Source organism: Phyllostomus hastatus, unplaced genomic scaffold, assembly GCF_019186645.2.
Source record: "Phyllostomus hastatus isolate PE091 unplaced genomic scaffold, TTU_PhHast_1.1 phas_scaffold_93, whole genome shotgun sequence".
Lineage (NCBI taxonomy): Eukaryota > Metazoa > Chordata > Mammalia > Chiroptera > Phyllostomidae > Phyllostomus > Phyllostomus hastatus.
In genome coordinates, this window is record NW_025334042.1 from 14,257,592 (window position 1) to 14,283,553 (window position 25,962).

Here is a 25,962-nt window from a genome sequence, read left to right on the forward strand (position 1 = left end):
CCTTCAGATAAACTAATCCTTGTTAACAGGCTTGTTGTTTTGTTACTTTTTATTAACCCTAGACAAAATAATGTCTTAGCTAGTTTAAGATGCATACCAAGACCTTTAAGTGATCATAAATAAAGAATTACAGATGCTGGCAGCAAGCCAATTGTAGAGACGAATCGAAAAGACTGGGCTCCTTGACATCCTTCAAATAATACTTGCTAGTCAGAGACCTTCCCCAGTTACATCTAGGAGTAACTCTGCCCAAATCCACTCTACACAGTCAATTTATACAATAAATGTACACTGACCACCCAATGTATAGTAGATACTACGCTAAATACTAACAATAAAAAAGATTGGTAAGATATTTAATGGTTGATATTCTCAAAAACAGTCGTAGTCAAGCATAATAAACAAACATTAAATTATAATTACACTATAATAACTCATAATGACAAAGTTCAGTGAGGACAACAAGAAGCGAAAAGTCAACACTTTCTGGAAGATTAGTGAATGATTTAAAGTGGGAGATGAAAAAAATGGGCTGAGTCTTACAGGGTGAGTAAATGATTAAGAGTTTACTAAGCAAAATAGAGAAAGAACTTTGCAGGGAGCTGAGCAAGAGAGAAGAGGACAGAAGAGACAGACAGAGCAGGAAGGGAAGGTGAGAGAGAGATTGACTGAGATTTCCAGGAGATTTTATCTGACCAAATAAAATTGGGGCAAGAAAATGGAGAAGACGGTGATTAAAGTTCTTCTCTTTATTCCCTCAGGGAATATTCTCTTCACAGTATGAGAGAATAACTAACTAAAAGAAAGGAAGTAGAATTTTCTGAAAGAATTTGTAATGAATTTACATCAAACCCCAATGGGTCTAGTTATAAAGTAACCTTACTTCTTGGTCTCAAAAAATCCAATTACTGAAGTTGCCTTAAAAAGAATGTGCATGTCTTTTTTCAAATACATAGATAGAAAATGCTTTGTAACTCTAACAATGATTATTAATAAATCAAATTTTTTTCTGTGAAGTATTATTAAATGCATTTCAAAGAGAACATTAAAGTCATTTTATATACTTTTTATAATGAAATAACAGCTCCACTAAATACTATGTACCCAATACTGTCTAAGCATTAAATATGCTGTATATTAACTCATCGAATCCTTGCAAGCGTGGACAGTGAGGTATTATTAAGATCTCTATTTCATAGACAAAGATTCTAAGGCACAGATATTGATAGGTAAAGTGACTTGTTCAGGATCACACCACGGGTAAGGGCCAGAGCTAGGATCCAAACCCAGATGGTCTGTTTTCAGAGTCCAGATTCTTTATTACCACACTGCGATATTTCCTATAATGCTGGAAAAAGAAATACCCAATGTACCATCTCTGACAAGCTAAAGTGCTATATTCTCCAGGTGTCATGTCACTAGTCAAATAACTATCTCATGTTGTTTTGACAGTCTACTAAGAAAGTTTCAGTTTATAAAGACTGATGGAAATGAACAATGAAGCTATATTCAAGTGAATGTGCTTAAACTCTGAAAATGAATTCATTCCTAACTCAGAAACATTTATTTGTGTTACTATTTTGTCCTAGTAGATGAATTAAAACTTAAACCAATCCAGCCACTAAATAATGATCCTCCCTAGGGTGACATAGGCGTAGCCTCCCCTCATTTAAGTAACTGCTGACAGCAGAACCTTCACTAATAGGAGCCAGATGTGTTAGAAAAATGGGACTTTTCTGTTCTGAAATAGAAGACACTTCCATGAAACCTAAGGCTGCCACTTCCACCCCAACTCGATATTTTGCAAGCTCCTCTGTGAGCACATGTATATGCATAATGTGCTGTGTATACATGGTTTCAGTGCAATATGTCTTTAAAAGAATAAGAATTCACCCAATTCTTCACCCACGAGTTCACCCAAAGGGACTGGGTAAGAACTTGTCCTCTATGTATCACATGTAAATTGCTCCGCCTTTAATTACATGAGGTGTCCTGATGCCTTACTTTCAGGGACAGGAGTGAAGAAATTGAGTGCTACATGGGCATAACTGGAGAGTATTTTTACTTGTGAAAGAAATAAGTCAAGATAAGCCAAACTTAATCCTCTTGCTGTAGGAAAGGCAACTTCTTTGTTAGCCAAAGGAGGGGAAAAAAGGCCATAAGTTGCTCAGAGACATCTGGCCACTAAACATAGAAAAAATATTTAAAGCCAGTAGAGTGTAGTTTATGCTGTCAATGAAGAGACCCTAAGTGTTTTCTGAAGCCAGCATTCTGCTCAGATGCAAAGAAAGCAAAGGTGAAAATCAAAAGACCTGGACGTTAGTCTCAGCTGTCTCTGCCCAGAAGTTACTCTAACTTTGTTACCTTAGTCTCTTTGTTTGATAATTGAAGATAATAATGCCTCATACAATTATTGTGGAAATAATAAAACAATAAACATGCATTAAATATTTGCAGCTGGGCCATTAATAACTGATACAATAATATTAATAATGCTATAGAAATTGTATGCTTGAGGCTAGTTTTAGCAAAGAAGACTTATTCCATTTTCTATGTATGAATTAAGCTATTATTGTAGCAAAGTAGACAAAAGAGTGTTCAGAGAAAAGATGGTTGTCTAAAAAACATTCTTCAAAAGTTCAGCGTAGATGATGGTATAGAGCAAGGAGAGGTGAGATTGCACTTGACAGTGAGTAGTTACAGATCTGTAAAAGAGAGAGAGTTGGGGTGGTGGAAAAAGTGAGAGGTTTGTTATCCCACTGCTGCACATTTGGTTTACACACTGGAAAGCCATAGACAAAAGGCAAGCAGCCATGGGAGCTCATCACATTGATTTAATTAGCTTTGAAGATGTGTGCTCTGATCTCCGCGTTGTACAATTGTGGAAGTTTATTTAGATGAATGGCTGAAAGCACAGTTACACATGCTACTCTGTTTCAACAGAATTAAAACTTATTTAAAAGGGGGGGCAGCCTTTGTATAAATATCAGCCATCTTCTTTTTTCCTTTTTAGTATGTTTTTTATTGACAAATTCAAAGTTTGAAAAATTTCACAATGGCACAATGCAGTTTCTAAAAAGGATATGCACCATGAAGAGTCTCTTATTATGCTCTCACATTCAAGAAGCAATGATCATCCTAGAAAACATGTGGGGTGCTCTGGAATGCGTGCTAAGACATCCTCTGAGGTTCCAGACACCGGGTACCTCAATGATCTCTAACAAACCACACATTGGCATATGCAATGGGATTCATGAATGAACTCAACCTAACAGATACTTGAAGTTATTCTTCACTTAAAAATCAAAATACCATAAAATCTGGTTTAAAATATTTTAGAAATTGTGTAGAGGTTGATGCAAAAAACAAAGTCCCATTTTGCAAACATTCCTAGGACAGCTTTCCATTGTCAGAAACTACTCTCTACCTGAAGGGCTGGCGGACTCATCCATAGCAAATTTCCAACTCCAGTTATTCACAGATGATGGAACTGTGGAAGCTGCATTTACCTCACTGTGTTTCCTACAGGAAAATAAATCAGCATAAAAGGACAGACTCTAGACCATGATAGCAGTATAGTAGGCTCTTGAAGTTTTCTGCTCCCATGAATGTACCAAATATACATCTACACACAGAGCAGTTTCCTCTGAGTGAAATCCAACTGGTTGAGCCATTCCTATACATAAACCCCAGCCAGCACAGCACCATTCAGTCCAGAGGGAACCTCCAACTCCCGGCTTCTCCCTGAAGAACTAAGGGTTTGGACCACATATATCTAGCATCCCAACCTTTAAGCCTCCCATCTGAGGGACATGTCCCCTAAACACTTAGGTCCATAGCCAACACTTGCATTCATGAACCCTATAGGACTGACAAGAATAAAAGCAGTTTTTTCAAAGGCGCAGAAGCACATCCTGCAACTAAACACCAGGTTCAGCACAGAGGAAGCAGACAGAAATATCCATCTCCCAGCTTCTCGGCCTGAAAGAGGGAGGGTTGCATAGTTTCCCAGCTGCTACCTGAAGGTCAAGCCTCTCATCCATTTGGATCTAGGTGATGACGGCAATCCTCCATTTGGAGACACTGATGGGTCTTGGCATACCCTGTCTTAACTACAGAGAGCCACTAAGAACAAAGAAAATGGCTTTAAAATCACAAAGATTTTAAAAGCAACCAGAAATTCTGGCCAGCCTGACTGGCTACATTCATCTCCCCCATTTATCTAATGTGCAAACACAGAGTCGTTACACAGACAGAAAATATAGAAACAAAAAACTATGTTCCAAAGAAATAGATAAGTCTCCAGAAAGCAATCTTCTTTTATTTTAGTTTTTAATTCCTTCATTGTTGTTCAGTTACAGTTGTCTGCATTTTCCCCCCACCACCCTCCCCCACCCCAGCCAATCCCACCTCCCTCCTTTGCTTCCACCCTCCCCCTTGGTTTTGTCCATGTGTCCTTTATAGTAGTTCCTGAAAACCCTTCCCCCCACTGTCCCTTCCCCGTTCCCATCTGGTTATTGTTAGATTGTTCTTAATTTCAATGTCTCTAGTTATATTTTGGTTTTTTGCTTTTTTCTTTTGTTGATTATGTTCCTGTTAAAGGTGAGATCGTATGGTATGTGTCTTTCGCCACCTGGCTTATTTCACTTAGCACAATGCTCTCCAGTTCTATCCGTGCTGTCACAAAGGGTAGGAGCTCCTACCAGAAAGCAATCTTAATGAAACAGAAATAAACCATTCATCCAATAGAGTGTGTTGTGTGTGTGGGTGGATACCTTGGAGGGCATTATGCTAAGGGAAGTAAACTAGAAAAAGACCAATACTGCATGGTATCACTTACATGTGGAATCTATTTTAGAAAAAAGGTGGAACTCAGAAACAGAGAGTGGTGGATGCCAGGAGGAAGGAGGTAGACAAAATAGGGAGAGGTTGGTAAAAAAGGCAAAGTTCAGTAACAAGATTAATGAAGTCTGAGGATCTAATGGTTAGCATGGTGACAGTGTTGATAATACTGTATTGTATAATTGAAATTGGCTAAGATATTAGAACTTTCAGTGTTCTCACCACCACCGACAGCAACAAAAAAAGGTAAACATGTGAGATGTTGAGATGGTGGATGTGTTGAATCAATGGTGAGAATGCTTCCACAGTGTGTGCACATATCAAATCATTACATTGTTCACTTTAAATATATGAGGGGGACACAAAAAATAGAATTTATTTATAAAAAAATTGTGTATTTATTCTTACACGCTTAAACTTCAGCTACCTTCAAAGCACTGCCCATTTGATGCAATTCACCTATTAAGACTTTTTGTGTCTTCATCTGGTTTGGGAATTAGGATGATTAGGATGATGCTGGCCTAGAAAGAGGGAGTCTTGCCTCTTCTTGAATTTTTAAAAATAGTTTAAGATAGGAGTTAGTTCTTCCTTAAATGTTTGGTAAAATTCACCTGTGAAGCCATACAGTGCACGGCTTTTATGTGCCAGGAGTTTTTTTATTACTGTTTCAATTTCACTAGCTGTCAGTGGGCTATTCAGGCTTCCTGCTTGCTTTTGATTCAGTTTTGGAAGACTGTATGTTTCTAGAAATTTGTCCATTTCACCCAGGTTGTTCAATTTCTTGACAAATAGTTGTTCATTGTAATTTACAAACCTTTGTATTTCTGTGATATTGGTTGTAACTTCCCTTCTTTCATTTCTGATTTTATTTATTTGGGTCTTCTCTTTTTTTTCTCCTTGGTGAATCTGGTTGTTTATCTTTTCAGGGAACCAGCTTCTGGATTCATTGATCATTTGAATTATTGTTTTAGTCTCTGTCATTTAATTCTGCTTTGATCTTGATTATTTCCTTCCTTCTACTTGCTCTGGGCTTGTTTTTTGTTGTTACTCTAGTTCTTGCAGAAATAGGGTTAGGTTGTTTATCTGAGATTTTTCTGTCTTCTTTAGGTTGGCCTGTATTGTTATGAACTTCCCTCGCAGTACTGCCTTAGCTGTGTCCCATGGGTTTTGGGTTGATGTGTGCTCATTTTCATTTGTTTTCAGATAATTTTTTATTTCTTGCTTGATCTCATTGTGGAACCATTCATTTTTTAATAACATGTGATTGAGTCCCCATGAATTTAATGTTTTTGAGTTTTTTCCTCAAGGTTAATTTCTAGTTTCAATCCATTGTAATCTGAGCACATGTTTGATATAATTTCAATTTTCTTGAATTCGTTGAGGCTTGGTTTGTGTCTTACCATCTGGCCAATCTTTGAAAATGTTCGGCAGGAACAAGTATAAAGGACACATGGACAAAAACAAGGCGGGGTGGAAACAGGAGGGAGGTGGGGAGGGCTGGGTGGGTGGGCTGGGATGGGGGTAAAAGACAGAAAACTGTACTTGAACAACAATTAAAATAATTTTTTTTGAAAAAGAAAATGTTCTCTGTGCATGTGTAAAGAATGTGTATTTTGCTTCATGGGGTGAAATGTTCTACAGAGTCTGGCACAAATATCTCCCCTCTTATTTCAAAATCTTTTATGATTTTTTACAAAATCATAAGCATGTAATTCTATAACATAACAGTATCACACTCAAGCACATCATATGACATTTTTAGGTGAAATGTTCAAATTAATGACTATAAATTATTACACCAATATTATTACCCTACCAACTATACTGAAACAGGTGTTACTTCCGCCAGACCCTGTGTGTATATCAATTAAGTCCATCTGAGTGTCATTCAGTTCCACAATATTCTTGTTGATTCTTTTTTGGAAGAGATCCATCTACTGTTAACTTGTAGGGTGTTAAAATCCCCCACAATGACTGTGGTATTGTCAATGTCTTTCTCAAAGATCTCCAAGATTTTCTTTATATAATTTGATGCTCCTATGTTGGGTGTATATATATTTACAAGGGTTATATTGTCCTGTTGGATTGCTCCCTCAAGTATTATGCAGTGACCTTCTTTGTCCCTTTTTACGGCTTTTGTTTTAAAGTCTATTTTGTCTGATATAAGTATTGCTACCCCAACTTTCTTTTCATGTCCATTTGATTGGAATATTTTTTTCCCATCCCTTCACTTTCAACCTGTGTAAATTTTTTTTTCTGAGGCAAGTCTCTTGTAGACAGCATATATTCAGGTCTTGTTTTGTTATCCATTCAGTTACTCTATGTATTTTGATTGGAGAATTTAATACATTTATATTTAACATTATTATTAATAAGTACTTATTTGTTGCCATTTTCACCATCTCTCTCTCTCTTTCTCCCTCCCTCTCCCATTCTCTTATTTCTTCTCAGTCCCTTTAGCATCTCTTGCAGTGCTGGCTTGGTGGACTCATATTCTTTTAGCCTATTTTGGGGAGGAAGCTTTTTATTTCACCTTCTATTTTAAATGAGAGCTTTGCTAGATAGAGTAATCTTGGTTGTAGGTACTTGCTTTTCATTACTTGGAATATTTCATGCCATTCCCTTCTGGCTTGTAGTGTTTCTGTTGAGAAATCATTTGCTAGCATTATCTGAGCTTCCTTATATGTTACTAGCTGTTTCTCCTTTTCTGCCTTTAAGATTTTCTCTTTGTCTTTAAAATTTTCCATTTTAATTATGTGTCTTGGAATAGGCCTCACTGGGTTCATCTTGATTGGGACCCTCTGTGCTTCCTGGACTTGCATCTCTTTTTTCCTCACTAAGTTAGAGAAGCTTTTTGCCATTATTTTTTCTAACAGGTGTTCTATCCCTTGCTCCTTTTCATATCCTTCTAATATTCCTATATGTGAATGTTGTTACATTTCTTGTTGTCCTGAAACTCCTTTAAACTATCTTCATTCTTTTTTAGTCTTTTTTTGTTTTGTTGTGGTGACTGAATATTTCTTTCTACCTTGTCTTCCAGCTTACTGATTCAGCCCTCTGCTTCATATAATCTCCTTTTAATTCTTTCCAGTGTGTTCTTCGCTCCAGCTATTCTTCATTTCTTCCTGGTTCTTACTCATAGTTTCTATGTCATTTTCATGCTGCTGTAGTTCCCATTAAGTTCCTGGTAGCTCCCATAAACCTCCTTGTAGTTCTCACTGAGTTCCTTAAGCATCCTTACAACCATTATTTTAAATTCTATATCTGATAGATTGTTTGCCTCAATTTTATTTAGCTCTTTTTCTGAGGATTCCTGCTTCTCTTTCAATTTGGGGTTCTTTCTTTGTCTCCCCATTTTAGGTGAGTCTTTTTGTTTGTTTCTGTGTCTCAGGTTGCTCTGCTTTGCCTGCCTGTCTTTGGGGAGGGGACTTGTGTGGTAGGAGTTCTGTGGGACCCACTGGTGCAGTCTCTTTGATCTCCTGAGCTGTATGTTCTAGGGTTGCCCTTTATTCTGTTTATGTGGGCTTTCTTGGTGCAGTTGCACTGTAATTATTGGTGGCTCATTCATTGTTGGGTTCTCCCCTCTGGCTTGCTGACTGGGAGTCACAACTCCTGCCATGTCTTGTATGTTGTTGTACAGGTGCTGGTTAACAAAGCACAATACTACCCAGAAAACCAAACCCACATGAGCAAAAATACCTCCTACCACATCAGCAATATCAATGGCAATTGTGTAAAGATTAATAAAGGTGGAGACAGATTAAGTATAAGATAGTATAAGATAGAAAAAAGGGAATATGAGATGGCTAAAGGAGAGTAAAATGATTTTGAATGGGAAGAGAGACGAGAAATAATAAGAATAAGGAATAGAAACAAGGTGAAGAAAGGGAGGAAATAAAATTTAAAATGGAAGTAAAACAGAGAAGGAAAATGGAAAAGTGGAATAAGAAAAGTGGAGGAAGAGTATAATATGCAGTTTGAAATAAAATTTTAACAGTAGTGAACCAAAGGGAAAAAAATACAGAAAAACCACAACAGGGTCAATAATAATGACAGCTAAGCAAGGATTAATAAAAGTGGTAAGAGAATAAGAATAGTACATGAAACAGAATAGAAAATATAAGATGTGTACAGTAAGAAAAAATGATTTTGAGAAAATGGTGGGAGGAGAAGTAATGAGAGTAAGAAATAGAATCCAGGCTAAGAAAGGGAAAGAATAAAATTCCAAACTCCAATAAGCATGGACAGGAGGAAAGCAAAATGGAGTAAGACAGTGGAGAGTAACTTATGAAATTTGAATTTAAAAAATAGTGAACAAATAGGAATACAGTTGAAGAAGAACAGCAATAACCAACCATAAAATCCACACCAAACCTGCCCAATTTATAAAGGTAGAAAGAAAATAAGAATATTATAAGAGGGGAAAAAGAAGGAGAGCTGATTAAAGGAAGGAAGAATGATTTTGAGAGGATAGAGGGAGGAGAAATAGTAAGAGTAAGGAATAGAAACAAGGCATAGCATGGGGAAAAATAAGATTTAAATGAAAATAAAAAGGGCAGGAAGAAGGCAAAATGGAGTAAGACAAAGGAAGGGTGCATTGTGAGATTTGAAATAAAAATAAAATTTAAAGTAATATAAAAATCTAAATAAAAAGAATAAGAAATAAAAGACAAAGAATAGTGAATTACTTGGAATACAACTGACACAAAAGAGGAAGTCTTAAAAGGCTATGAGAAGGAAAAAAATAATGTAAATTCTGAAGAGGAGCGGGGTGGAATTAATCTCAAGAGAGTTTGTTGTTTGCTTTCTGACTTCTCTTTCTGGATCTGCCTCTGTTTTTTTATCAGCTCAAGGTCTCAGGGTATGTCACCCAACTTCTGGCAGCACCACCTGTATCACCTTCACCAGCATCTAGATGGGGCTTTTACTACAACGGAAAGGGTGGAGACCTTAGGTCTCCCTTGGGAGACACTGTTCAGTCTTCTGGGTAAGTTGTGTGTGTGTTTTCCCTGCCCCTGCACCACCTGTCTTGGTCTGTCCCAGCTTATTTCCAATGTTGTATAGTTTCTGATGGATTAGCTGTCTGTTTCAAGAAGGGGCCAATCTGTGTAAGAGGGTCAGGTCTCTCCTGGATGGTGCTGAGGGCAACTCTGTGTGCCAGCTGAGGCTGGATGAGGCTGGATGAGGCCCTGACTCACCTTGCTGTACTGACTTCTCTTCTCCCTTTTTGATCTTCCTGTTTCCCGATTCCATCTCTCCAATGCAGGGAGTCCAGTAAGCTCTGCCCGGGCTCCCCCTACCTGTACTATGGCCTGGAAACTCCCTCAAGGCAGTGGGCTGAGGCAGTCATAGCATTCACACTATTAGTTCCTCAACTCTCAAGGAGTTTCATCCACCTTTTCCTGATGCTCAGTGTTTCCCATACATTTCACCTTATTTTCTCACTGTTTCACACAGGAGAATAAATGCAGCCCCTGTTACTCCATCTAGCTTGGAAGCAGAAGTTGAAAACATATTTATTTGTTAAAACTTCCAAATTTGTTTTTATATTACATATATCAATTTAGATATCTGGTTATCTACAAGGAGATATACTATCTCTAGCTATGAAAACAATTTCTTACAGAAAAAAAACATACTTAATGATGCTGTGTAAGGAACCCATTACAAATTTTTCTTACCCTCCTCCCAACCACTTCATTCTTTAACAAAACTGTGAAAAAAGTATTCATTCAACATTTACTGTCTTCTTAGGCTAAGCTTTTCACTAAAGATTGGAGAGAACAAAACCAGACAAAGGGCCCCTTCCCCACGGTTTCCTTTGAGGTCAGGAGAACAAAAGAATTTCAAGAACGTACTAAAGCATAGTTTGAACCATTTCCTACCAACAAGATATTTCCTTATATCCCTAAAATATTCCCTTCTGAGGAGAAAATAAAAGTTTTTCACATTTAATGCATCATTAGCCATGCTATTTGAAACTTTCTCAAATGTTTTTATTACAAAAAAGCAAACTTTTAATTTGACATGAGAAAGTATAAGTTAGGAAATTTTTAAGGCAAGTAAATGACTTTGCAAACTCTAGTACCTATATCTTCAAGAGAGTATGTGAACAAAAACAGAGAAAGAAAACCCAATCTCACCTAGCTAAAGAAGCATGTAAGCAAAGGGTATCACCTCTTGCTTTCAGGAGAGTAGAATTTCAAAGCCTTAGCATTTGCTAGGAAGCAGTGGGGCAGGGGAGAGGGGTCAACTGATACATACCCCCAAAGTTACTTGAAGATTTGGGAGGGTGCCGATGAGAAAACCTATTTTCCACTACTTTTCCTGGCATTTGTTTCTTCTTTTCTTTGTTTTTATCATGAAGTTTCACTTCCGTGTTCTAAGATATTATAAGTAACTTGCATAATGAATAAGATGCTGTGAGCTAATGAGTCTATTTTTTCTCTTTATTTTATACACACATATGATTTTTGCTGATATTTCAGTTTAATACTTGAAATTACAATGATCAGATACATTATTAATATTTAAAGTGAGAGTGTTCATATGAAATGTTCTATTAATTTTGAGAAACATAAGTTTAAAGCTTTGTAACATCATTTGCACATATCCTAAACAGCAATCATTTTAGTTTTCTTAAGAGTAAAATAGGACATTGTCAGTGAGTGGTATGTCCAGAATTAGTGACACTAATAATTTCAGGGTGGGAATTCTTGCTCCCAGTGCTGGGGGCAGCAGTGGCAGCTGCACTGTGTTTGAAACCCGAGCACAGGGTACAGAAGGACACAGGCGTCATGCTTGATTGGCTCAGAAAACATCTCACTTGTTAGGAGCTCAGTTCAAAAAATGAACTTAACACATTAAACCCAAATCTAAATCATTCAAAGTTCTTTCCATCCATACCTTATCTCTCATAAAAGAGAAAAGAAAACATTTCAATCAGAAGAAATAGGTGCTAAGGATGTGTGTAAATTACTAGATGAAATCAATATAAAGAGGTGGGTATATGACCAATGTCCAATAATATAAAATTTCTAAAAGTGCTTTAAATGTAAGGACTCCTCCACAGTGTGTACCAATATGTTTTGTAGGTAGGACACATGACCAAATTATTTTAGACACAATGGACTCACAACCAAACTGTGAATGGCCTTCTTTTTGGGCAAATCCAAAGCCTGAGGATTAGAAAATTAAAAACTTGTATGAGTCACTTAAATATTTTTGGAGGAGTTCACCCTCTGGACCTTAATAAACTTATCAACATATTAAAACTGTGAGTTCATAGAGCTATCTTCAAGGTTTATGACAACATCCAAGAATCCTTTCTAATGCTGAGAGGATAGATTGTGTGTCAGTGCAGGCGTGTGGGAGGCACTTACTCAAGGCTGAACACACTGCATCTTCAGTGAATAAATGCCCCTGAATAGCAAGGACCGTACCTCTTGGACTCTGGCCCTTTACAGTGGCTGGTCAGACGATATTCATATCATTGTTATATAGGATGAAGTAATTGAAGATTTCCTAGAAGCTGACAAAAGGTCATACAAAACCTTTTATTTCGTAACACCTTCTTATTACATTTAAAATAACAACATCTACAGAGAGTTTCAAAAATAAAGCACCATAGTCCTTTTACATTGACATTTTATACTCATTTATACCTTCATTTATTTACCAAATATTCCTGAATTTCTATTAAACCTTAGACATTATCCTGTGTCCTGTGAATACCAGCAAATGTACACCATTGACTGAGGAGATACAAATCTAAACTAATAATTACAATACCAATAGGAAACACGCCAGAAAAAAACACATGTAGCAGATTCAAAAAGAAAGAAATAATTAAGTCCAGACAGTGTAATCAAAATCTTCATTATGTAAGGGTAGAAAATGGAAGAGACAATACCTGAGTTGAGACTTTAAAAATCAATATACTTCTGTTCATGAAAAAAATGCATACTGGAAAAATTATGCAATTATATAAAAGTCATCTACATCTAAAATTCCATGTTATCTTCAAAAGGAAGTAGAGGGAAAAGATAAGAAAGTAAAAGTGTATTAACACCATGCCTCAAATAGGGACACAGCTTTGAAAATGAACTGAATAGAGATTAATCATAACTTTGGATAATTTAAAGGGAATCGTTTTTAAAAATTATACTTTCCAAAAGAGTGAAGTACATATAAGCATACAAAACATAGGCCATACAAAAAAAAAAAGGCAAATAAAAATGTATAAGGAACAACAGAGAGGGAAGTATAGAAAAATAGAAAGGAAAGGATAATATGACAGGAATATACTCCAGTTACTTTAAAATCTGCAAGCATAAGACAGATAATCAGTCCATAATAAAATACTTGTGAATTGAATTAAAAGAAAAAATTGAACTAGATGCTGTTAACAAAAAGTAAACCTAAGAAAAAGTATCACAGAAATCTTAAAAGGATGAACAAATATAAATGAGGCAAATGCAGAGTAAGTTTAGGTGTTCCAAAATTGGCACCAGAAACAACAGAGGTAAAAATCAGATCAATTGTTTAGAAGAGTGAAATTTTAACATGATAAAGGGTAAATTTACAATATGTAGAGAGAAATGACATACACTTATATCCCTTAATTTATTTTTCATTACATATTTTAAGCATGAGGAAAAATAGGAAAATCACAATAGTTTAGAAAACTAACTATTGACAGTTATTCTTGAACAGATCAAAATTCAGAAGTATTAAATTTACCTTTCAATATGCCATTTTAAGCATTTATTTTAAAAATTGAGATCTTTTCTTCAAAAATAGAAAAAAATTCAGGGAAAAAGAAGTTATCCTGTATAGAGAGAACTAATTAAAATTTCAAACGGTAAGCTTTAAATAGTGAAAAATAATCATGAGAGTAAAGAATAATAGAATTAGTAACTTCAATTTTACATACACACATACCAGTCTCAGTACTCTATCACTCATGGAAAATTTGTAAAATGTAATAATATGTTGGAACACAAAGCTCAATAAAAAAGGGACCAGAACAATAATTAAAAATATAATAAACATTTTCAGAGTTGAAAGGAACTCCATATGTACACTGAAAGGTCACAGATTTTACAGATTACACCACTGATAAAAGCATTAATGCTTACATACATTTTAAAGTTTTTGGAATGCAAGGACATAAAAAATATTTCAACAATATTCCAAACTGAGAAAGCAGGTGTCCTACAATAAAGAATAAGTATGATGTGTCTCAACCTTCTCTGCAACTGTGAATTTCTAAAACAGTGGAATAAATGAAAGATGTCTGAAAATTTTCCAGTAAGACTCCTTTCTTGAAGGTACTACTTAGCAAGTACTAAATAGTTTGCATGTGTGATTTCATTTCCTCATCTTATCATTCTACAATATAGGTCTTTGTAGCCATTTAAAAATAAAAAGAAACTGAAGATTATTAAGCAGCTTCCCTAAGAACACATCTAATACAAGTCAAGATCTCAACCCAAGTCTCTCTGATGCCAAAGTCCTTGATATTATTTGCTAGTTTATATAATTTCCTTAAGTATGAGGTTCATGAGGTTATTTTTCCATCAAAACATTAGACCAAAAAAATGTGGCAAACTTAATGACTATCCAAGGACTTCCTAGCCACCCCCACTGTCTTCTAACTATGTCCTTCATGGCACCCATCACCATCTTCCTTTTATTTTTCTTGTTTCAGCCTCAGGCGGGCAGAATTGAACACGGCAAATATCACCAACAGTTCCTGCACATTCTTCTGATTCTGTATTTCTTTTGTATCAGATACTATCCCCAATCCCATTCTTCTCCCTCCGAGGTGAACATCATTCTTTTGTCGTCTTTCCTTCCAAGCTACCTTCCAAATGCATTCATAGTCTCTACAAATTCCTGATCTGTTGTTCCTCTTTGTTCCTTATGAAGCTTGGTTTTGTTTTGTTTTTTATTTTGTTTTACATTATGCAGATGGTCCATATTTACCTGAAAAGTATTTTTCTCTCTCATTAGTTACAACTTAGTAACTGATTTGTGCAAGGTCATCATTGAAACTTGGTACTCTGACTCCAGGCAACGAGCACTGGCTGTCTAACGCTCCCTAATTCTGGAGAAGGGCAGGCCAGAGACATGGACAGGTGAGTTTGCAAACAAGGACCTTTCATCCTACTGCCTAGAGTGACAACAGCAATAATAATCAGGTCATCATTTATATTTGTTTATCCTTTTTAGAATTCTTTGGATTTCTTCCCCTTCGTCCCTATCACTTCTGCTCCGGAATACACTTGTGCCATCTCGCTCTTCTGGATTGCTATAAGAGCTTACTAACAATTTTTCATCCTTGCCCTTTTATTTGATGACATTTGCTTTACATTTTTAGAGCAGTTTTAGGTTCACAGAAAAGTTGAGAGGAAGATATAGAGATATCGCATATAGCTCCTACTTCCTCATATGAATTGCATCTCCCATTATCAACGTTTGCCACCTTTGTAACAATTGATGAATCTGCATTAACACATCGTTATCACCCAAAGCCCATAGTTTACATTAGGGTTCACACTTGGTGCTGTACATTCTATGGGTTTGAACAGATGTGTAACAATGTGTACCCACTATTACAGTATCATACAGGATATTTTCACTGCCTAAAAATCCTTTATGTTTGTCTATTCTTCCCTCCCTTTACTCCCACCTCCTGACAACCACTGATCTTTTTTACTTCTCCATAGTACTGCCTATTCCAAAATGCCATCTAGTTAGAATCATACAGTACGTAGCCTTTTCAAATTAAATTCTTTCACTTCATACAGTGTATTTAAGCCATCTCCCTGTCACTTCATGGCTTGATAGCTCATTTCTTTTTAGCACGGAATAATATTTGATTGCCTAAATATACCACAGCTTACCCATTCACCTATTGAAGGATATCTTGGTTGCTTACAAGTTTGGCCATTATGAAAAAGCTGCTATAAACATTAGTGGGCCGGTTTTTATATGGACATGTTTTCAGCTTCTTTGAGTAAATAACGAGGAGTCTGCATCCTGATTAGTGTAGTAAAAGTATGTTTAGTTTTATAACAAACTGCCAGACTCTTCCAAAGCAGCTGTACCAATTTGCCTTCACACCAGCAATGAGTGAGAGTCCTGTTGCTCTACATAGAATTATTTTAATAGAATAATCTTTTGAAATACAAAGCAGATATTCCTGTTTTTAATATCCTTCTGTTGGGTTCATTGCACTTAAAATAAGTCCAAACTTTCTTTTTTGGCCAATTATGTACCACCTAGTCTGGTCCCTGCCTATGTCTGTCCCTTCAATCATAGTGATCATAGTGACACGAGCATGCCATCCTTCCTCAGCCACACCACACTTGTTCTCATTTTTCCATTTGTCATTGCCTCTTACAGGAGCACTCTGCCACCAGCTGTCTCATGGCAGCCTCCTTCTTTCAAATCTCACCAATCTTTGTCAAGCTCTGTCTTCTCAATGACACTTTCCTTCACTGCCACTCCCCACCAGCACCAGCATCACACTAACATTGCCAACTTCCATCCATCACTTGCCAGCTCTTTCCTCCATTTTTTGTTCATTATACTAATACTTTTTGCCTTATTATATTAGCTTATTACTTATTTATCTCTGCCTTCCAATATGAGTTTCCTGAAAATGAGGGCACTGTCTTTTATGACTGTCACTTCACCTCCATATCCAAAAACACGAGTACTAGCTACTCAATACATATTCATTGAGTTAATGAATATTTATTGTTTTTTAAATGTAAAGCTCAACTATTTTAATTAGACCAGTGAGAAATAATAAAGAATAGTAAGACACACTGCCTTCTAAAAGCTAAAAGCTATTTGGAGGGACTAGGTCAATACCTACAACACAAATAAATAAAAGTACAAAGGCATTGTTGTACGGAGGGCAAACACATTGCCTCTTTAAATGTGCAGGGCAAGTTCAATGAACAGTTGAGAAAGCAGCCTATCCAAAACTTGTGGTAGACAAGAATTTGCTGCCCCTTGAATGGTAGGCTGAAAGTGTGGAGTTTAGGCTGCCTGTCCTATACAAGAAGAAGACAGATTACACATGTTAAAAACTTGACCCACCTTTTATTTTCAGGATTATTTTCTTTGGTTCTTATTTTCCTAATTTATAAAACAGGAGTAATGATAATATCTACCTCATTCATTCAACATTTTGAGAGCGTTAATCAGGCATGAATCTAGAAATAGTTTAGTTTTGACTTAAAAAGACAAAGGTCTTAAATTTCATTGAGTTTCCTTCCTAATAGGAAATTATTACAATAAACATAGGTGCTTATTATGTGAGGTAAGACATGAAAGTATTTGGCACAGTTCCTAGTACCAAATAACCACTCAAAAATTTAGCTATCATCATTTTATTAGCTATTAAGAAACACAGTAGGTTTTGGAGCAGGAAAAAAAATGTTGAAAGTGTTTTTTTGAAAGAACAACCTACTAAAGAAATAGAAATGATTAGGAAGTATTGAGATTAGAGTCAAGGAAACTAATTAGGTATCTTTTTTGTAATTTGTATGGTCTTCTACTGTGATACCAAAAGTAAGTGTAATTCCAAAACCATATTCTTGATTTTACTGGGATTTTTATACTTCTCCAGGGTGACTGAGTTGCCTCACTCCTACCAATAATGGATTCTGGCAATAAACTGTATCTTGCAGGTAGACTTAAAATGAAGAATACATAATAAATATAGCAAAGACCATGCTATATCTCAGCACACTCTTCATTTTTATTTACTTACTGATTGCAGGTGCCTAATATACTTCTCCCCAAATTAAATAATTTCTGATATCTGAGAGTTCAAGTGTTAGTGAAGAAGAAAATACACAAGCATACTCATAAAAGCAGTGGACAATACAATATGAAAGTCCAAAAGAGGAGCAAATGGCTGTGAGAGAAGACTTCACCTAGAAATAGGGGTAATAGGATATTCAAGAATGAATAAGAGTTTGCCAGTCATAAAAGGAAGAAGAAATAATAGCATACTTTAGTGATAATAATAGCAATCACTAACATTTATTGAGGACTTACCATGTGTCAGTTACTGGTCTAAGTGTTTTATAAGGATTAACTGGTAATCCTAACAATGAGCATAAAGTGGCTACTATTGTCACTCCTGTTTTGTAGATGAGGAAACAAAGCCCAGAGTTATTAACTTGCTTCCTATGGGCATATAGCTATGAAGCAATAAAGGATGTATTTGAACCCAAGAAATCTAATCCTAGAGCCTGTGTTCATAATCACATTATGCTTTTTAAAGCATATACTGTATCCCATTAATCTCATGTGTAATTTGGTATCTTTTACAAAGAAAAAAGTTAAAAGGAAAAATAAACAATTCTACTTAATAATTACAATCTACTCAGCCACCTCTGATGGTAACGGTTCCCCAAACACTGATTTCCAAGATGCTGTGAGAGCAGAGGGTATAACCTCCTTACCTCTCTCAGTTTGGGAACAGAAATATAAAAGGCTTTTGTGCCACAACCCATTAGATTTGGAAGAAGATATCCATCACCAGGAATCACCTGCTACTTCATCTATCAAAGCCATCAAAAGTATTGGTGACTTGAAAGAGCAAGGTCAGGCAAGTAAATGCTGAAAGAATTTGGGAGAAGCCCAGTTTTATCAATAGTTTTCCTTTTCTCATTTGTACAAAGCAGAACTTATAAATTCATAATCATTCATTGCAGTGTTGCCTGACCATGATTATTGGAATGTCAGAGATGAGAAGGGAATTTAAAGCAAATTATTAATATTTTGGTTTTACTGGGAAAGTAAACCTAACAATAAAGGAGTAAAAGCAATCTTTCAGACTAGTAGAATATCATTTCTATACTATTTTTTAAAATGGTGCTTCTTTATCTTTCTCTTAAGAGTTCACACACACACACATAAAGGTAAGAGGAAAATATTTATAGCTAAAGCCAAGTATAAGGACTTTCTTAATAGTGCACAAAACAGCTGAAATATAATCCAGTAACTAAACTAATATTTAGACCTAGTCTAATGTGACCATCTAATATCTAATTTGCTGATTTTAGACAAAAATAACCAACTAAATGTAATCTCCAAAAATGAATGAAAACTTGCCTATTTCCAGTACTTTCATGAGAAATATACCATTTTGTGTAACACTGCACCAACAGGCCACTTTATATTTTCACGTATGGTTTAAACCTAGCAATACAGCCTAGTGGTTGCAGTGACAGGGTCTGGAGGTACACTGCCTGCACTCGAGTCCTCGGTCCTCCATTGACTGGTCATATCATTTTGCGTGAGTCACTTAGCCACCCTGCATCTGCTTCTTCTTCTGTAAACTGTTGACAAACCTGTATGTACCACACTGGGGTGTTGTGAAGGTTAAATGAGTAAACACACATAAAGCTCGGAGAGCAGAGCCTGGCACACGGTGTTTCTCAGTGAATGTCTACCATCATTTGCTAATGTTGCTTTTACACATTATATCATTTGATCTTCAAATTAACCAAGATATCTCAGTAGGACAGATCACAAGTAGTCCTCTGAAGGTAGATTCCCCCCCCCCCAAAAAAAGCAGAATTATCTTCTGGAGAGTGGGCCCCTTGTAGTACAGGCTTCCCCCACTTGGTGAGTGTTCTAGGGACCCACCTGTATCATGCACCAGCTGCCTCTGTTGTGACAGGCAGTGGTGAGACAGCTTCAGTGATTTTGTTAAAGACTCTTTTAACACGTTTTCCCATTTCATGATGGGTGATTTACAAGTGCACCTGTCCACATTGCACTGAGCATTCAGCAATTTTTGACCAAAAAGGTGGGACCCCATACCCTCACCTCCCTATTCACCTGATACCATCCCAAGTGACTTTTTTCTTTGTTTCCCCAGATGAAAAAAATCCTCAAAGGGAAACATGTTGCCAATGTGGAAGAGGAGAAACAAAAAAACAGCAGAAGCCCTAAAAGGTATCAAAACTGACGAGCTCAAAAACTGTTTTGAGCAATGGAAAGCAACGCCTCAGTAGGTGTATTGCACCAAATGGAGAGTACTTTGAAGGTGACTGGAGTTTAAACATGTAGAATACATACACAATTATTTATAAATAGTTTCTCATTTTGGGAGGTCTCCCCTCACATTTTTTTGAGATATACTACACCTCATAGACTGTATTTTATGTTTGTGTTTGTGTTAAAATCCTTATTACATGCATGGCCTACATCCTGATTGTGATTTTTATTAATTCCTTATAAGGCCATATTAGCAAACACAAGAACACAGAGATAAGGCATTCCAATAGAAAGCACAGGTTCTGCCTGTACTGCTATTTTACAGTTGTGAAAATGTAATCCCTACAAGACTAAATGTTTTGTTTATAATACTGTCCATTTCTACAGTTAAAATAACTTGCTTACAAGTGTACATATTTATTTACATAAAGTACCTATGTTTCATTTGTTTGCATTCTGTGAAATAAAAGTCAAACCACAAACACTGCTGGAGTCGCTGGGTGCCCCTGGGCCCCTTCCCAGGCCCCGTGGCCAGCCAGGGCCCGGCCTTGGCCGGGCTCACAGACTGAGACTCCGGCAGCACTCTTGCCCGGACTCGGCCTCTTCCACGGCTTCCGCTGCCTTTGGACCACTGCCAGCACCCATTTCATCACACTGCTTCAGAGGTAAAGCCTCCCAGGGATTCCACACCACCATTTGTTCTGACAGAGAAAATAATCCTATTTGTCATAGACAAATTGAAGAGTATTAATGAGAACATAACCAAAATGTTGAGGGAACTTGTAAACATATCACCGAAAGCCCAGATAAAGACTGGGTTGATTAGTGGGAAACAACGAAGGCCCAGGTGTATCTGATAACTGACTCGGATACGTGAAAGGCTGAGACAGGGAGGAAGAATTAGACTCGCTCTTACATTGTACTCCCAGATACAGACCTGGGACTGTGACTAAAATTAAAGGAGGTAGGTTTGGACTTAAGATGTGGGAGAAGTTACTGACAATCAGAAGGTGAAATAGGTTCTTTGTGTGGTTCTGAGATTCCTGTCCTGGAGCTGGACAGCAAGGGCGAGACAATAGGGCATGAGAGCGGCTCTGGAGTGTGTTGGACGGGGTAGTCATGCTGACTGACCTTTCAAGTCTCAAAAGTGGGAATATATGACTATAACACCATGGGATATAAGTAAGGAAAAAGTGAATAAACTGATGCTCACAAAAGTGATTTTTATGGGACCAAAAGTAAAGTTTCCGATAGAGAGATGTGTTTTTCACACATCTAAAATTGAGAATGTAATAGGTTACTAAATGTGCAGATACATGTGACTGTACTAAATATTTTACATACTCCTGTGGGTTGGACCATGTCTACCAGATGTCTACCAGATAGTTGATGTCCTAACCCCCAGGGCCAGTGCATATGACCTCATTTGGAAATAGGACCTTATAGTTATATTCAAGTTAGTATGAGGTCATACAGGATCAGAGTGAGCTCTATATCCAATGACCAGTGTCCTTAAAAGGAGAGAAAGACTGGAGACACACGGATACAGAGGGAAGAAGGCCATGTGCAGCCTGAGGCAGAGGTCGAGGTAACCACAAGCCAAGGAATGCCGAGGAACGCCGAGCATTGCTATTAACCACCAGAAGAGGCAAGTGAAGATTTTTCCTAGAGCCTTCAGAGTGAACACAGCCCTGCCAGCTCCTTGAGTTTAGACTTCTAGCCTCCGGATCTGTGAGAGAATCAATTCTGTTGTTTTAAGCCATTTTGTTCATGGTGTTTGTATGGCAACCCTAAGAAGCTAATACTTGTGCTTTATTTGATTTATTCATTATAGGAATCCTATGAAAAGTACTATGATCTCTAAGGATGGATGAAGAAGCTAAGATCGGAGAGACTAGAAAAGTTGGTTAAAGTCATGCACAGGCAGACAGCAAAACAAGATTCAATCCAGATATGTCTTTCTCTGAATCCCATCTCCTGCTCCACAACACCCTGCAACATACACTCACCCAGAGCATATCACACACCTTAGTGCTGGGGGCACAAGCACTATCCACTTTACACAACAGAGCCTCAGTTTCCACTCACCTATTGGCACCCATCCCACAGGAGCCCAGTTTGGGGCCATCACCTCCAACGAGCCAGAAGTTCTTTCAGCGCTGGATGTGGGTGGGAGAGGTAAGGTCCAGGAATGAAAGCACAGGGCAGAGGGACTGTGGTGTGGCTTCCCTGCGCATCACTTGTGTGCCGGTACTTCCCAAGCAGCCACACTGTCCCTCTAGTCTCATACTTAATAGGACATAAGACATTTAATTTGCTGAATTCTGATTTATTAGGAAGGAAATATAATCAAAATGGTCTGTGTTAGAAACTTTCAACAGAAAGATAAAAGATTGTGCAAATAAGTGTTCTTCATTGTTAGTGTAAAGATTCGGGAAACAACCTGGGAGAATAGTTTGAAGCCATTGTTGGTTTCCATTTTAGTTAAAGAGCTGAGCTAAAAGTGTCGTAAGTTTTTGTTACATCTTTAAACAGATTTTTAAAACCATGGGTAAAGAACATAACAAAGAAAAGTAGAATTGTGGATGAGTTTCTGAGGAATTCTGACGGAGGCTGCCTTTCCACCTCACATGTGGTTATCATCTGGGCGCGCATCTGCTCCTTTGCCCAGAGAAGGAGCTTTCGGCATGAGAAATGTGTTGGCTGGGAGTAAGCAGCTTCCAGGCGAGCCTCCAAGTGGTTACCTGCCTCGCTCAAGTGAACCTTTTTAAAATATTTCTATGTAGATGCTAATAAAAACTAATGGAACAATGTACCCAGGTACTTTTAAAAGTCATGGAAATACTGTGTCATTGTACTCTGGGAATTGCTAAATCATTTTACCTTTGAGAAAACAATGCTTCAATGCTTTAACATGCTGGAAAAATGTATGTTATAGAGATGTATGAAAATCAGATGTATCTATAATAGTAAAACAGGAATGTGGTCTCACATCTCTGGAATGCAGTTGTGAGTGTAGATATATGTGGAAGAGGTCACTCAGCCTCCCCACGGACCATCTCAACTCCCAAGATGAAGCTGGGCCGTTCACTTCAGAGAGAATTCCCTAAGCTAGCAGAGATTTACCCTGGGATTCAGCTCGCGCATCATTTATTTGGTAGATACTTGGTGTCTTGAAGTAACTGGGGTTTTAATGGTGATAAAACGGCAAAGCAGGTGGTGTGGTGAGTGGAAAAACACTGGCATCAGAGTCAAGTTGCACATCCCAACTCTGATGTTCACAAGCTGTGCTGTCCTGGCAACTCAGCCTCTCTGAATATCACCTTCCTCATCCGTGCATCAATCACCATATCAACCTCTCAGGCTGTTCCAAGTATTACCAAGTGAGACTGTGCGTACATCATTGTCTCATGTGAGTTTCTTCCTCTCCTTCTCCAATTCTCAGCCCCTCCTTGACAATAGCCTCAGCTTCACGTAGGTCTTACTCTGCTCCCAGTGTCCTGTGGACCAGACACAGCCCTCCTGGGCCAGCCTCAAGCCACCTCTCCTGGTCCGTGGGACAGAAGCTACATGGCAGGTTCAATTCCTCTGGCCGGAGCATAAGAAGGAGGACACTGAGAAAAGACTGGCTGTAAAATGGTTCAGATTTGTAGGTTGTTTAGGCTTTTGTACTTTTTTGTAGTAGCACTAAGAGATACTGAAGGGCTTTAAACGAACCTCAGCTAAGGATCACTGCAGAGAGTGAGCTGAGGAGTCAGCAGACGCACGACTTTGCTATAGTTCACTCAAGAGACAGTGAGACTCCACGCTGGGGAAGGGGCAGGTATCAGAGAAGAGAAGAATAATTGGATGGATTTAAGAGAAAATTGCAGGTGAAATATTAGACTGGAGACTAATTGGATATGAAGTAAAGAGGAAAAAATCAATGGCACATCTGTTACTGACAAGAACTTCAAATAATATTAGGCACATAAATATTCAATAAATGTTAACTTTATTTTATTATTATACTTATCACTACTTAATACTTCTGATTAATATATAATGAATAAACATAGTAATATAGTATGTATTAATTATTAATATAAATAAATTGATAGTAATATATAGTAATGCATTGGTATTTAATTGATACAACTAAAAATTAATTGTATTAAGTAATGTTGTTAGTTAATACAATTAATTGTATAAAGTAATGCATTAGTATTAATAATTTAAGGTATTGCTATATTTATATTAATACTTTGTGTATAATAAATATACTATATTATAGTTATTTTATTATATTTACTATACATGTTAAAATATGTACAAATCACACATAAACTTTATTATTTTATTAGTACAAAATTATGGAATGATTCTTACAGCTTTGCTTCTGAAATTTTTTGGTTAGGCATCCCAGTGAATTTATAATTACTTAGATTTTATAATCAGCTTCTTGCATATCAGGAATTCTCACAAAAAGGGAAATCTAAACTACAGACTGTTTCCAAATGTCATGAAAATTTTATGAATACTAATTTTAACAGTTAATGAAGTTGATGGTATTATGTTCTGCAGACATTTAATTAAACATTTATCGATGTTAGTTTTACGGCTTATTTTTCAGATTTTGGAGTGCACCACTTGTTTTCAGGACTCAAATATTTTCAAAGGGCCTTAAAAAAGCTCCAAGGACCTAAGTCACATGCCCATTAGGCCTAATTAACAGAATGGGTCTGGAACGGTGGACAACTGAGAAAAAACACAGTGAAGCCAGGATCGTGATACATGCAATTCTGCAAAAGGGGACAATTTGGAAAAAATGGCATCACATGATCTAATTTTTTAAACTTCTATTAATTGGTTCCCAGGCTATCTCATCCTTAACCTTGGGAGTTTACCAAATGTTACTGTAGTTTAACAAACACTATTTACCCTTTTCATCTTATTTGTATGTAAATAAAGGGTTATCAAATATGCATTTTGTCAGCTGTTTAAGAACAAAATCACTGCATATTAACGATTGTCTTGTGAATGTATTATTTTTAAAAACAGCAGACACTACCTCCATGGGATAACACTTTTTACATTAGAAGGACATTAAAAATCATAACCCGAAAAGGAGAGATGCCTGGGCAAAGACCATGTAGCAGCTACAGCAGCATCAAGGGAGTCACTTTCAGAAATACTCTATTTGTCACAGGTGCCAGTGGCTTTAAGAGACGGGGCATGCTAGCCAGCCACTTGCAGCCTCAAATCTCTGCATCAGCTCACAAGGCATCTGAAGTGTTCATATTCCGGTCCCCTATGTAAAGGCAAAGCTTTAGAACTCACTGTGAGAACAAATTAGGGAGATTAAAATGATCGAAACAATCTGTCAGGAAATTGGTTATTTACCATGAACTCTGTTCACAGAACTTGGATGCATGGAAGAATTCGTTTAAAATGTAAACTGGTAAAAAACACCGTTCCATTTTTTCCAGTGGAAGTCATTATATAATAATTTATGGGACTTTCTCAAGTGACTCACTTGATGAGTCACAAGAAATTACAGACCGATCCTTGATTTATATAAAGAGCAACTTTTATTCTGGACAGTTCCTCACCTAATATTGCTGGTGGGGGATATCATGAGAAAAAGTGAATGTTATCCTGATTTTCCACAGGGTGACACCAGTCAAACTACTATGTTGGAGAGTGAAACACTTTCAGTCTTGTAATGAAGGAGTTCCAACCACCACAATCATTTTACTTCTTTTTTTTTAAAGATTTTATTTATTTATTTTTAGAGAGGCAAGGGAGGGAGGGAGGGGGAGAGAGAGAGAGAGATACATCAATGTGCAGTTGCTGGGGGTTACGGCCCAGGAATGTACCCTGGCTGGGAATCGAACCTGGGACACTTTGGTTCCCAGCCCACACTCAACCCACTGAGCTACGCCAGCCAGGGCCATTTTACTTCTTTTCGCTGCAGCTATCAATCATCGAGAGCTTACTATGTATAAGGTGCAAAATAAGATCAGTTAATCTTTACAACAACCCCAATGATTAAGAGTTTACAGATGAAGAAACTGAGTCACAGAGAATTTGAACTATTTACCC

At 37.1% G+C, this 25,962-nt stretch overlaps 1 long non-coding RNA gene across 1 annotated transcript; it reads left to right on the forward strand.

Moving 5' to 3' along the window:
- The first annotated feature begins 604 nt into the window (after positions 1-604).
- LOC123812893 lies at positions 605-24,833 on the forward strand. Its single transcript, XR_006784635.1, has 6 exons — positions 605-652; positions 9,690-9,829; positions 14,860-14,984; positions 19,760-19,836; positions 21,713-22,056; positions 24,491-24,833. It is a non-coding gene; the product is annotated as an uncharacterized LOC123812893 (long non-coding RNA).
- Positions 24,834-25,962: the final 1,129 nt, after the last annotated feature.